Source organism: Hemiscyllium ocellatum, unplaced genomic scaffold, assembly GCF_020745735.1.
Source record: "Hemiscyllium ocellatum isolate sHemOce1 unplaced genomic scaffold, sHemOce1.pat.X.cur. scaffold_460_pat_ctg1, whole genome shotgun sequence".
In the NCBI taxonomy this organism is placed as follows: Eukaryota; Metazoa; Chordata; class Chondrichthyes; order Orectolobiformes; family Hemiscylliidae; genus Hemiscyllium; species Hemiscyllium ocellatum.
The window spans coordinates 206,188-218,118 of NW_026869069.1; the positions used below are offsets into that span (position 1 = coordinate 206,188).

Consider the following 11,931-nt stretch of genomic DNA (forward strand, 5'->3'; position numbering starts at 1 on the left):
AAAAAGCAGCACCTCACATTTATCTAAATTAAACTCCATCTGCCACTCCTCAGCCCATTTCCCCATCTGATCAAGATCCCATTGAAACCTGAGGTACCCTTCTTCACTGCCCACTACACCTCCAATTTTGGTGTCACCTGGAAACTTACTAACAATACCTCCTATGTTCACATCCAAATCATTTATGAAAATGATGAGAAGTAGTGGACCCAGCACCGACCCTTGTGGCACTCCAGTGGTCACAGTCCTCCAGTCCGAAAAACAACCTTCTACCACCACCCTCTGTCTTCTACCTTTGAGGCAGTTCTATATTCCAAATGGCTAGTTCTCCTGGTATGGTGAGATCTCATCTTGCTAACTAGTCTTCCATGGCGAACCTTGTCGAACGCCTTACTGAAGTCCATATAGATCCCATCTACCGCTCTGCCCTCAAAAATCCACGTTCTTACTTCTTCATAAAACAGCTCAGTCAAGTAAGTGACATGATTTCCCGCACACAAAGCCATGCTGACTATCCCTAATCAGTCCTTGCTTTTCCAAATACATGCAAATCCAGTCCCTCAGGGTTCCCTCCAACAACTTGTCTGGCACCAACATCAGGCTCACAGGTCTGTAGTTCCCGGGCTTGTCCAAACCGCCTTCATTAAACAGTATCATCATATTAACCAACCCCCAGTCTTCTGGCACCTCAGCTGTGACTATCGCTGATACAAAAATCTCAGCAAGGGGCCCAGCAATCACTTCCCTAGCTTCCTACAGAATTTTAGGACACACCTGATGAAATCCTGGGCATTTATCCACCTTTCTGCGTTCCAAGACATCCAGTACCACCTTCGCTGTAATATGGACATTTTTCAAGGTGTCACCATCGATTTCCAACATTCTATATCTTCCATATCCTTCTCCACAGTAAATGCTGATGCAAAATACTTGTTTAGTATCCCCTCCCCACCCCATCGCCTGCAGATCCACACACAGGCTGCCTTGCTGATCCTTGAGGAGCCCTATTCTGTCTCTAGTAACCCATTTGCTCTTAATGTATTTATAAAAACCCTTTGGATTGTCCTTACCCTGTTCGCCAAAACTGTGTCCTGTCCCCTTTTTACCTTACTGATTTTCCTCTTAAGTATACTTCTATTGCCTTTATACTAGAAGGATGTTCTGGATTGGAATAAATGCCAAATATTGCATCTTGATAAAAGGGCAGGACTTACACTGATTAAAAGTCGGGCCTTGCATAGTGATATAGAACAAAGAGACCTCGGGGTTCAGATCTTTGCAGTTTATGTCACATGTAGACAGGGTTGTTCAGAAGGTGTACAGCACACTTGCCTTCATTGCTCACACCTTTGAGTATAGGAGTTGGGACATTACGTTGGAGGTTGTACAGGATGTTGGTGAGGCCTCTTCTGGAATACTGTGCTCAGTTCAGGTTGTGCTGTTATAGGACATATATTATTAAGTCGGAGTGGGTTCAGAAGAGATTTACCAGGATGTTGATGGGAATGGATGCTTTCGGTTATAAGGAGAGGCTAGGTAGGCTGGGACTTCTTTCACTGGGGTGTAGGATGCTGAGGGGTGACCTTATTGGAGGTTTATAAAATCCTGAAGAGTATAGGTAATGTGAACAGCAGGTGCCCTTTCCAGGAGGGCGCGCGATTCAAGAGTGGGTGAGAAAAGGAAGCCCCGAAAAAGACGTTCCAGATTTTATTTTTTGTTTTTGTACAGAGAGTGATTCACATGTGGAATAAACTAGCAGAGGACGTGGTAGCTGTGAATACAATTACAATTTAAGGGTGGCACAGTGGCTCAATGGTTAGCACTGCTGCCAGGGACACAGGTTCAATTCCTGCATTGGGTGGCTGTCCATGCGGAGTTTGGATCTGCTTCCCTGTGTCAGCGTGGGTTCCTCCAGGTGCTCCCGTTTCCTCCCACAAGCCACAGACAGGGAGGATGGCTGGACACATTACAAGCCACAGATGTACAGGGTAGGTGAACTGGCCGTGCTCAATTGCCCATAGTGTTCAGGGATGATTGGGTTTAGTGAATTAGTAAGGGGTAAATGGAGAGTAAAACGGTAGGGGAATGGGATTCTAAGAGGAAAAAGCATTTGGACCTGTATATCGATAGGGAATGCTTGGATGGATTTGGACTAAGTGGAGGTAGATGCGATTAGTTCAGTTCGAATTTATGGTTGACACGGACTGGTTGGAACACAGGGTGTGTGTCAGTGCTGTATAACGTTCTGACTCTATCGCTCGTTATCTCTGTAAATTCCTCTATGCTCGGAACTCTCCGTCAATGCCACCTCATCCAGTCTTACAACTCTTCCTTATCTCGATAATTCCTCTCCAGCCTCAAAACTCAAAAAAGTCTATCAGAAATATCTCTATCTCTGTAACATCCTCAATCCTCAGAATCCTCTCCAACTTTCATCTCCTCCAGCTTCATTACTCTCCCTATCTCTAATCTCCTCCAGTCTCTCAAAGCTCTGCTATATGTGCCTTTTTTATTTCCAGCCTTCAGGATTCCCAATGTTTATTTCTCACTTGATGACGGCCCTTTCCGATTCTGTGCTGAGCTTCTGAATTCTTCCTTAAACCTCTCAATCTCCTTTTCCTCCCAAAACATCGGCCAATCATCTGTCATCTACTCTAGTATCACCCTTTCTGACCTGAAGTCCAATGGAGCCTGTCATATTCCTATAATAAACATCTTAGCGGTCTACAGAACAGAAAAAGGCTCTGGTAGTACATCGGGTCTGTGACAAAGAAAACTACCACCTAACTGTCCTCATCTATTTTCCAATAATTGTGGAAAAGTCTCATCTATCATGGCATTGCAAGTGCACACTAAATACATCTCAAATGCTACCGGGATTTCTGTGTCTCCCACCCTTACAGACAGTGAGGTTCAATGCAACTGTTGCTCGATGATGACATCACCCACAGGAACACAGAGCAGCTGGGTCTGTGCAAACCAGAGATCACCCACACATTGGGAAGGATGGCAGAGTCCCTGAGAGGGGGCATAGGAGATTTACCAGGATGGTACAAGGAATGGGGGATTTTAGTTGCAGAGAGATGGGTGTTGTTAATACATATCAAGAATATCCATCTACAATAGATGGACTCTTGTTCTCAACCTCTCCCCTTGCCTGGGCTGTGGTAACCTTCAGGTTAAACCCACCACCAGACATTTCTCCCTAATGAGAGAGCAGCCCTATGGTCTGGTCAGACAATGCTGCCTTTCCCTTTTACACAGTGATGCCACTGTACCCTGGGGATGGGGAGAGGGAACGCTGAAGGTGGTGGATGGGACACCACTCAGGCACAGTGCTTTGTCCTGGAGGATGTTCACTTTAATATTGTTGGGGGCTGCACTGATGCAGGCAAGTGGAGAATGTTCCAACACAATCCTGATGTGTGCCTTACAGGGAGCAAACAGACATTGGGGAATCAGGGGTTTGGGGAAACAGATTGTTCTCCTTGTAGCAGAGGAAATTGCGGGTGCCCTGTGACAGAGGGGTTTACAGATTTAGAATAATCCACCTTACACTCATGAGTTCATCAGAAAAGGATTACAGGACACATATTGAAGACTTGGGGGAGATCTACTGAGAGTGTGGGATGATTCAAAAGAGGACATTTATGCAGCAAATGGGAATGAGCTGGAATACAATACTCACACACAATGTGAATATCCAGCTCCTGATGAATTGAGTAATTTTGTCACAGTTTGGTGTTACAATTACTGAGATTACCATCTGAATGTCCACCTGTAATACACGTTTATAAAACTGTCACTGTCAGTTCATTTAAGAAACTCTCACCACCCCCTCCTCCTGGCCCAGGATGACTGGACACATTACCCCTTGTGGGGGTCAGCAGTTAGTTCAGGGGGAAATCTGTATGGGTTTCTGTGAGTTTCCACACTGGGTCTTCATGTGACTGAACAGGGCAGATCTTTGACACATGGGACACAATGTTTCAAGAGTCAGTGCGATGTGGAGAGCAGGATGTGTGCTTCCTTTTCTTTCCTTCCGTGCTGCTGCTGTGCCTCATCAATTAGACAGGGGGGGTGAAAGGCTCATGCAGCTCGATGGGCAAGTTGTCTCCATTCTGACCCATGAGCAGCAAGCTCCTCCCAGTCATTCCAAAGAGTCTCTCTGAAAAGGTAACAACTGCTTCCCACTGCCCAGTGCTCCCAGGAAATGTTTAGAAGAATGAGCGGGGAAATCTATGAGAAAAGGCAGAACGGTAAAGTTCCAAAAGGATTATAAACAGTTTACAGAGAGGGATTCATTGGAGAAGTGGGCAACAAGTTAGCAAATGGAGCATAATTTGGGAAATTGTGAAGTTGCTCATTTTGGAGGAGATAATAAAAGAACAGAGTGCTATGTAAATGGTGGAAACTGTCGAAAGCTGCACCACAAAGGGACCAGGGGTAATTGCGTAGGAAACACAGTTATAACAGGGAATCAGGATGGGGAATGGAACGTTGTTTCTTATTACAAGGAGTTTTCAGTGTAAGTGTTTGGAGTATATACCTGAGAGTAACTTTACAAAGTGCGAGTGAGACCACATCTGGAGTAATGACAGAAGTTTTGGTCCCTTTATTTAAGGGAATACATAATTTCATCCGAGGCATTTCAGAAAAGATTAACTGGGATGATCCCTGGCTTGTAGGGATTATCTTTTAAGAAAAGGCTGAAAATGTTGGGACTCTACTCACTGGATTTGGGAAGAATGAGAGGTGATCTCATTGTAACATGCAGGATTCTTAAGGAGTTTGACAGGGTAAATACTGAGAGGATGTTTCCCATCATGAGGGATCTGGAATCAGATACTCGGATAGTCACGGAATCAAGGGTTCTGTTTTAGATTCGTCAAGTTTAAGGCAACATCAACACGGGTCAGGGGTTTCAGTAGCAATGGAGCTGGGGTGAAGGCGGGGGGGGAAGCAACGTTTTAGAGATTGGAATTCCTGGTGTTTGTGATTGTGTAGATACCTGATCAGAAGGTCACCTTGGGGTTACAGATATGAGAGCAATATTGTGAAGAGTGTAGTTCTGCCTCAGACAGTTCCAGGGAGAGGGAGGGGCTCAGCAGTAAGGGAAAGGAATTTGTAATTGCAACTGAAGGCAATGGGTTTAACCATTTCAATGTTCCGTTGCAGGAAATTGCAGCCAATCGCGTAGTGGGAGTGTGATGAGCAGTTTGATAACTGAGTAATGGAGAGGGATGATGGGGAGGGAGAGCTAGGCATTGTCAGTGTACATGTGAACCCTCAGACAGTGCTTTTGGACGATGTCACCTCCTGACAGTATGTGGGTGAGAAACAGGAGGGACGAAGAATCGATCCTTGAGGGACACCACATACAAGGAATTTAGAAAGGAATGGGAGAGTGGGGATGGAGTAGGTTTTTCCAACAACGGTGAGGTCAAAATATTACTTCGTAGCAGAATGGGAGAGAAGGACATAACCAGAAAAGACAGACAGACAGAACAAGGAACAATACCTGTGATTTGGTGAGGGGAGGGAGGTGGGGGTGATGTGGAGGAAGAGCCCAACTCCAAAAACACACTTTCTTCATTGGTGACATCACCCAACTCCACCCTAGTCTCAGCTCATTTACTGAATGCAGGGATGGACGAGTATTTATCTCCAGACTTAATTATCCAAACACTCTTGGCCAGCCTCCCACATTCAACTTACATGTAATCTCAAGAGTATCTTAAACCCTCCTGCCCAAGTGCTCACTTGTACCAAAACTAGTTGATCCATCGAAAGGCTCCTATTTACAGGCAACAATTTAAAATTCTCATCCTGTGAACATCCCTGTCTCCCTGCACCACACACCCTGCAAGACCTTGACAACTCATTTGTGTTTATTCATTGCTTCACCTGTCTGGCTGTTTCTACTGTTGCCAAGGCAACACTGTCTGGAATTCCCACCTGAACCCTCTCAGACCTGCTTTCCTCTTTTAAGGTGTTCTCGAAAACCTGCTCATTTGGCAATGCTTTTGATCACTTGACCTAGTATCTCAATCTGTGGCCTTATGCCAGAATTTTTCAATAGTATTTCTGTGAAATTATAAACATGATTAAAAAAAACAAACTGTTGCTGATTTGCACATACATTGTCAACTCTTCAATATTGCTGAGTGAATAATCAATAACAGCACCTACCCAACCACATTGTGGGAGCACCTTCACCACACGAATTGCAGCTGGACAGGGAAATCAAACATCACCCTCTTCACAGGCAATGGGGCTTTGGCACTGATCACTGGGATCTGTGGAGGGAGAAACACAGTTGCTATTTCAGGGAGTGCAAAATGCATTATGAGGGGGGAAAATGGGGCAGAATTTGGGATTTTCAAATTTGTGATTCACAATGTGCACTAAGTTCTGTAAAACCTCTCATCCCATACCATGAACATTTCCTTCTCTTTCTGGTCTATGTCTTTCCTTTCCCCTGCCCTGCACCTTCACACATTTCCAATGCCTTGGCCACAACAACACTGTGCTGCCAGTGAAGCTTATCACGTGGTTGAGTATTGTCCCACCCCTCATTCACTCCGATTGGTTGAAGGACCAACTGGCACATCCTGGTCCTCCAGCCTCGTTCCCCTGACTCTTATTGGTCCTGCGCTGACATCGAGAATCCGAGGCCCATTGTGGGCTGGAGCATGCTCAGTGCTTCCTGCTTTTGCTGCTGTTCATCAGGTATAAGAGAGAGAGGGCTCATCCCTGTTTCTCCTGATGTCAGACAATAACAACAACTACCTGCATTGTATGGAGCCTTTCACATTGACAAATCTCCTAAAATGTTTCACGGATGATGGAAACGTTGATTAAAGAGAACGATTTTTAGATACATCTTTAAGGCGGACAGAGGGGGTGAGGGAGGATATTCCAAAGGTTTGTGTCCTCAGCAGCTCCAATCGTGCAGTGATATAGGTGGGCAACAGCTTACAATGGAGACAGTTCGTGGCTAACCACAGGTTAACAACCTCATGTCGTAGCCACCTCATGTCACAGCCTGTCATTACACACTACCTATGGTTAGCCACTAATAGTCTCCATTAAAACAGCTAGTCACCCTCCCCCAGTCAGATCGTTATCCACTCCTTTATCCAACCGCTCTTCTCACTCTATCCCCACCTTTACTCCTTTTATCTTGCCCCCATCCCCCCACACTATCTTCTGCACATAAACGGACTTTTTTTCCCTCAGTAACACCTGTTCTGTGGAAGGGACACCGGATCTGAAACGTTAACTCTGATTTCTCTTCACAGATGCTGCCAGACCTGCTGAGCTTCTCCAGACCCTCCTGGTTGTTGTTTCTGATTTACAGCATCTGCAGTTCTTTTGGTTTTAATTTACCGGGAGTTTGTAATTCAGATCCGACAGCCTCTGTCCCAGTCTCTGCTGTCTCTCCCACCCCCACCCAGTGACACTGCACCTGCACAGCTCATGGACAGGTGTCGTCTTGCTGGCCACACCCCTCATTCACTCCCATTGGCTGCAGGACCACACAGACTCTCCTCCTATTGGTCTGGAGCTGCCGTTAATCAAGCCGGCGCCGATTGAGAGGTGAGCTCCTCCCTCTCTCTGCTCTGGGATGAGCTTCATCATTCACAGTGAATGGGGCAGTATCACAGAGCACAGGGGCTGGGGGCTATTCAGCCCATTGGAGCTGTCCTCTCTCCCTCTACAGATGTTGCATATATGTCCCAACTACCCCCAAATCTTTCCTTAAAAAGTAAAATTCCAAGTCTGTTTCAAAATACCTGCTGAATCTGTGTCGTTCAGACTGTTCCAGATGCTCAGAACTTACTGAGTAAAATAGTGTTCACATTTTCACCTTGTATTATTTGCCAATTACTTGAACGTAGTTACTAAAAATTGTGACAGGGTTAACAATTCCTCTCTCTCTTTGCAAATTCAAGACCTTGGAACCAAATCTGCGCCAGGTCAAAATCACTGCTTCACCTTCTCAGCTCCAAGGATAATTATCTGTGCTTCAGCTAGCTCGAAACAAAAGAGAGGAATGCATCTTAATTTATTAAGATCAAAGAAACAGACCTCCGGTCCAATTCGTCTGTGCCAACAAGGAATCCTAAACTAATGGATTCCCATTTACCATCTATTGGCCTGTATCCATCAAAACCCTTCCTATTCATGTACCCAATTGGAAGCCTTTTAAATGTTGTGATTTTTCAGCCTCCACTACTTCATCTGGTAGCCCCTCCCATACACACATCACACTCAGCTTGAAAATGTTGCCAGTTCGATACCTTTTAAATCTTTGCCCTCTCAACTTAAACCCATGTGCTCTAGTTTTGGACCCACCTAACCTGAGGAAAAAGGATGCCAGCTGCTCACCTTATCCACGTGCCTCGTGATTTTATAAATCTCAATGAAGTCACCTCTCAGTCTTTGACTCTCCAGAGAAAATAGCCCCAGCCTATTCAGCCCCTCCCTGTAGCCCAAATCCTCCAATCCTGGTAACGTTTTTGTAAATCTTGTCCAAACCTTTTCAAATTTCACAACATCCTTCCCAGAACAGGGAAATTCAAACTGAAAACAGAATTCCAGAAGTGGCTTAATCAACGTCCTGTCCAGCCACAATATGACGTCCCAGCTTCTGTATTCAATGCATTGACCATTAACGGAGAGCGTTAATGGAGTCCCATTTGCCAGCGGTTCACCCTTATCCCTCTAAAACCTCCCTCTTCAAGTACCCAGTCAGACACCTTTTAAATGCTGCAATTGTACTAGCCTCCACCCCTTCCTCTGGCAGCTCATTCCATACTTGCAATGCCCTCAACATGAACACAATGCCCCTTAAATCCCCTTTAAATCTTTTCCCTCTCACCTTAAGCCTGTACCCTCTCGTTCTGGAGCCACCGAACTTGGGGAAAAAGTCCCTGACTGCTCACCTTATCCATGCCCTTCATGACTTTATAAGATCACCTCTCAGCCTCCAAATCTCCAGGGAAAATAGTCCCAGCCTATTCAGCCTTTCCCAATAGCTCAAATCGTCCAACCCCAGGAAAGTCCTTGCAAATGTTTTCTGAACCCTTTCAAGTTTCTCAACATTATTCCAAGAACAGGGAGATTGGAACTGAAAACAGAATTCCAGAAGGGCCTTCATCAGTGCCCTGTCCAGCCACAATATGACATCACAACAGCTGCATTCAATGCATTGACCAGTAACGGGGAGCGTACCAAATGCTGCATTCACTCCCCTGCCTACCTGTGACTCTACTTTCAGGGAACTATGAACCTGCACTCCAAGGTCCCATTGTTCAGCAATGTTCCCCAGGACATTACCATTAAATGCATAAGTCCTGCCCTGATTTGCCTTTCCAAAATATAACAGCTCACATTTATCTAATTTGAACTCAGTCTGCAATTCCTTGCTCCAATGGCCCATCTGATCAAGATCCTGTTGTATTCTGAACTAACCTTCTTCACTGTCCACTACACCTCCAATTTTGGTGTCTTCTGTAAACCTACTGACCATATCTCATATATTCACATCCAAGTCATTTATTTAAGGGCCCAATATCCATCCCTGCAGCACACTGCTGCTCAAAGGCCTCCAGTCCGCAAAGCAACCCTCAATCATCATCCTCTGTCTCCTACCTTCAAGGTAGTTTTGTAATGGCTTGCTCTCCCTGCATTCCATGTGATCTAACCCTGCTAACCAGTCTGCTTTGTGGAACCTTATTGAATGTCCATATAAACAACATTCACCGCCTGGCTTAATCAATTTTCTTTGTCACTTCAAAACACTCACTCAAGTTAGTGAAACACAATTGTGCATGTACAAAGCCACAGTGACTCTCCCTGATCATTCCTTACCTTTCCAAATAGATGGATTCCTGTCCATTCGAACAACTTGCCTGCCTGACTTCCGGCTCACTGTTCTCTTGTTCCATGGCCCCTCCTTACCACCTTTTTTAAAATAATGGCACCTCACCTGTCGCTATCAAACATACAAATACCTCAGGAGAGGCCCAACAATCACTTCCCTAGATTTCCAGAAAGTTCCAGGATACACCTGATCAGGTTCCAGGGCTTTATCCACCTTGATGCGATTTAAGACATCCAGTCCCACCTCCTCTGTAACATGGACACTTTTCAAGTTATCACTGTTTATTTCTCCAAACTCTCGAGCTTCCATATACTTCTCCAGTAAAAATGACGTGAAATATTTGCATATATTTCACACCCCCTGTGGTTCCATAGACAGCCTTGTTGACCTTTTAGGGGTCCTATTCTCTGGTCCAGTTAATCTTTTGTCTGTGATATATTTGTTTAATCTCTTTGGATTCTATTCCAGGACATCCCAGAAAGGCCTACTACAAGGACCGTAACTTTCCTCTGACTTGATCAACAATGCCCTCCAACACATACCCTCCACTTCCCGCACCTCCACCTTTACCCCACCCCTCCAGCCACAATAAAGAATACAGCCCTGCGGTCTTCATCTTCCACCCCACTAATCTCCAGATACAGCGCATTAACCTCTTATTTCTGCTACCTAAAGTCAGACCCCACCATAGACATATTTCCCTCCCCACCGCTATCTGCGTTCCACAGAGACCATTCCCTCTGCACCTCCCTTGTTAGGTCCACACCCTCCCACCAACACATGCTCCACACCTTTGACCTTCCCTTACCGCCACGGGAAATGTAAAACGTTCAGCCACACCTCACTGAGCTCTGTCCAGGACCTCAAAACGATCTTTTTACATCAGGCAGAGATTTGCCTGCACATCCCAAAACCTCATATACTGCATCTGGACACTATGGGAAATTTAACATGGTTCATCCAACTAACCTACACATCTTTGGACTGTAGGAGTAAATTTGAATATCCGAAGGAAACCCTCACAAACACTGGGGAGAATGTGCCAACTCCAACACAGACAGTTGCCTGAGGCTGGTATCAAACCCAGGTCTCTGGTGCTGAGGAAGCAGCGCTAACCACTGAGCCACAATACTGTGGGATCTTTGGTGCTGATGTGCTGCCCCACTGATAACTCAGTCACTCACCCTGCCTCATTTCCTAAGAGGCAGTGATGATGGAGTGAAATTATCACTAGACAGTTAATCCAGAGACCCAGATAACGTTCTGGGGACAAGGGTTTGAATCCCATCACGGCAGATTTTGGAAAGTGAATTCAATAAATATCTGGAAAAAATAATCTAGTGACGACAAGGAATCCATTGTCAATTGTTGAAAAAACCCATGTGGTTCACTCATGACCTTTAGGGAAGGAAAATGCCAACCTTACCTGGTCTGGTCAGCATGGGACTCCAGACCTATAGCAACGTGGTTGATTCTTAACTGCCCTCTGGGTAAACGCAGCAATAAATGCTGGCCGAGCCAGTGACAGCCTCATCCTGTGAATGAATAAAGGAAACAGGTCAGGTTTTGTTCCTTCTCTAGTAGGTACATCCTACAAACTCAATCAGAAATGTTCTCGTACACACTGAACAAATACCTTTCCATCCAAGCCCTTAACACTACAGCACTCCGAGGCCATGTTGGTAAAGTTAAAACCCCTTATCATTGCAACTATAGTTTTACAGATAACTGAGGTCTGCCGGTAAAATTGTGTCTCAATTCCCCGCTGACTATTGGGAGAGAGTCTATAATACAATCCCAGTAAGATGGTCATCCCTTTCTTATTTCTCAGTACCACCCAAATAACTTGCCTGGATGTACTCCCAGGAATATCCTCCCGAAGCCCAGCCATAATGTTACCCAAATCAAAAACACCTCTCCCCCTGCTCTGTTGTCCCCTTGCTATAGCATCTATACCCTGGAACATTAAGCTGCTAGTCCTATCCATCCCTGAGTGCTGCCTCTGTAATTGCTGTAATATCCCAGTCACATGTTCAAAA

General features: G+C 45.3%; 1 long non-coding RNA gene across 2 annotated transcripts in view; it reads right to left on the bottom strand.

Moving 5' to 3' along the window:
• LOC132813752 (uncharacterized) overlaps nt 1–11,424 on the bottom strand; it is a 43,140-nt gene extending 31,716 nt beyond the window's left edge. The window contains exons 1-2 of one of the 2 annotated variants that reach the window (XR_009644159.1): nt 11,319–11,424; nt 6,193–6,299 (exon numbers count right to left, since the gene is read on the bottom strand). This is a non-coding gene — a long non-coding RNA (uncharacterized LOC132813752). Of the gene's footprint in view, nt 1–6,192; nt 6,300–7,316; nt 7,400–11,318 lie in introns of those variants that run through there. The other variant, XR_009644160.1, reaches the window with a different exon arrangement.
• Nucleotides 11,425–11,931: the final 507 nt, after the last annotated feature.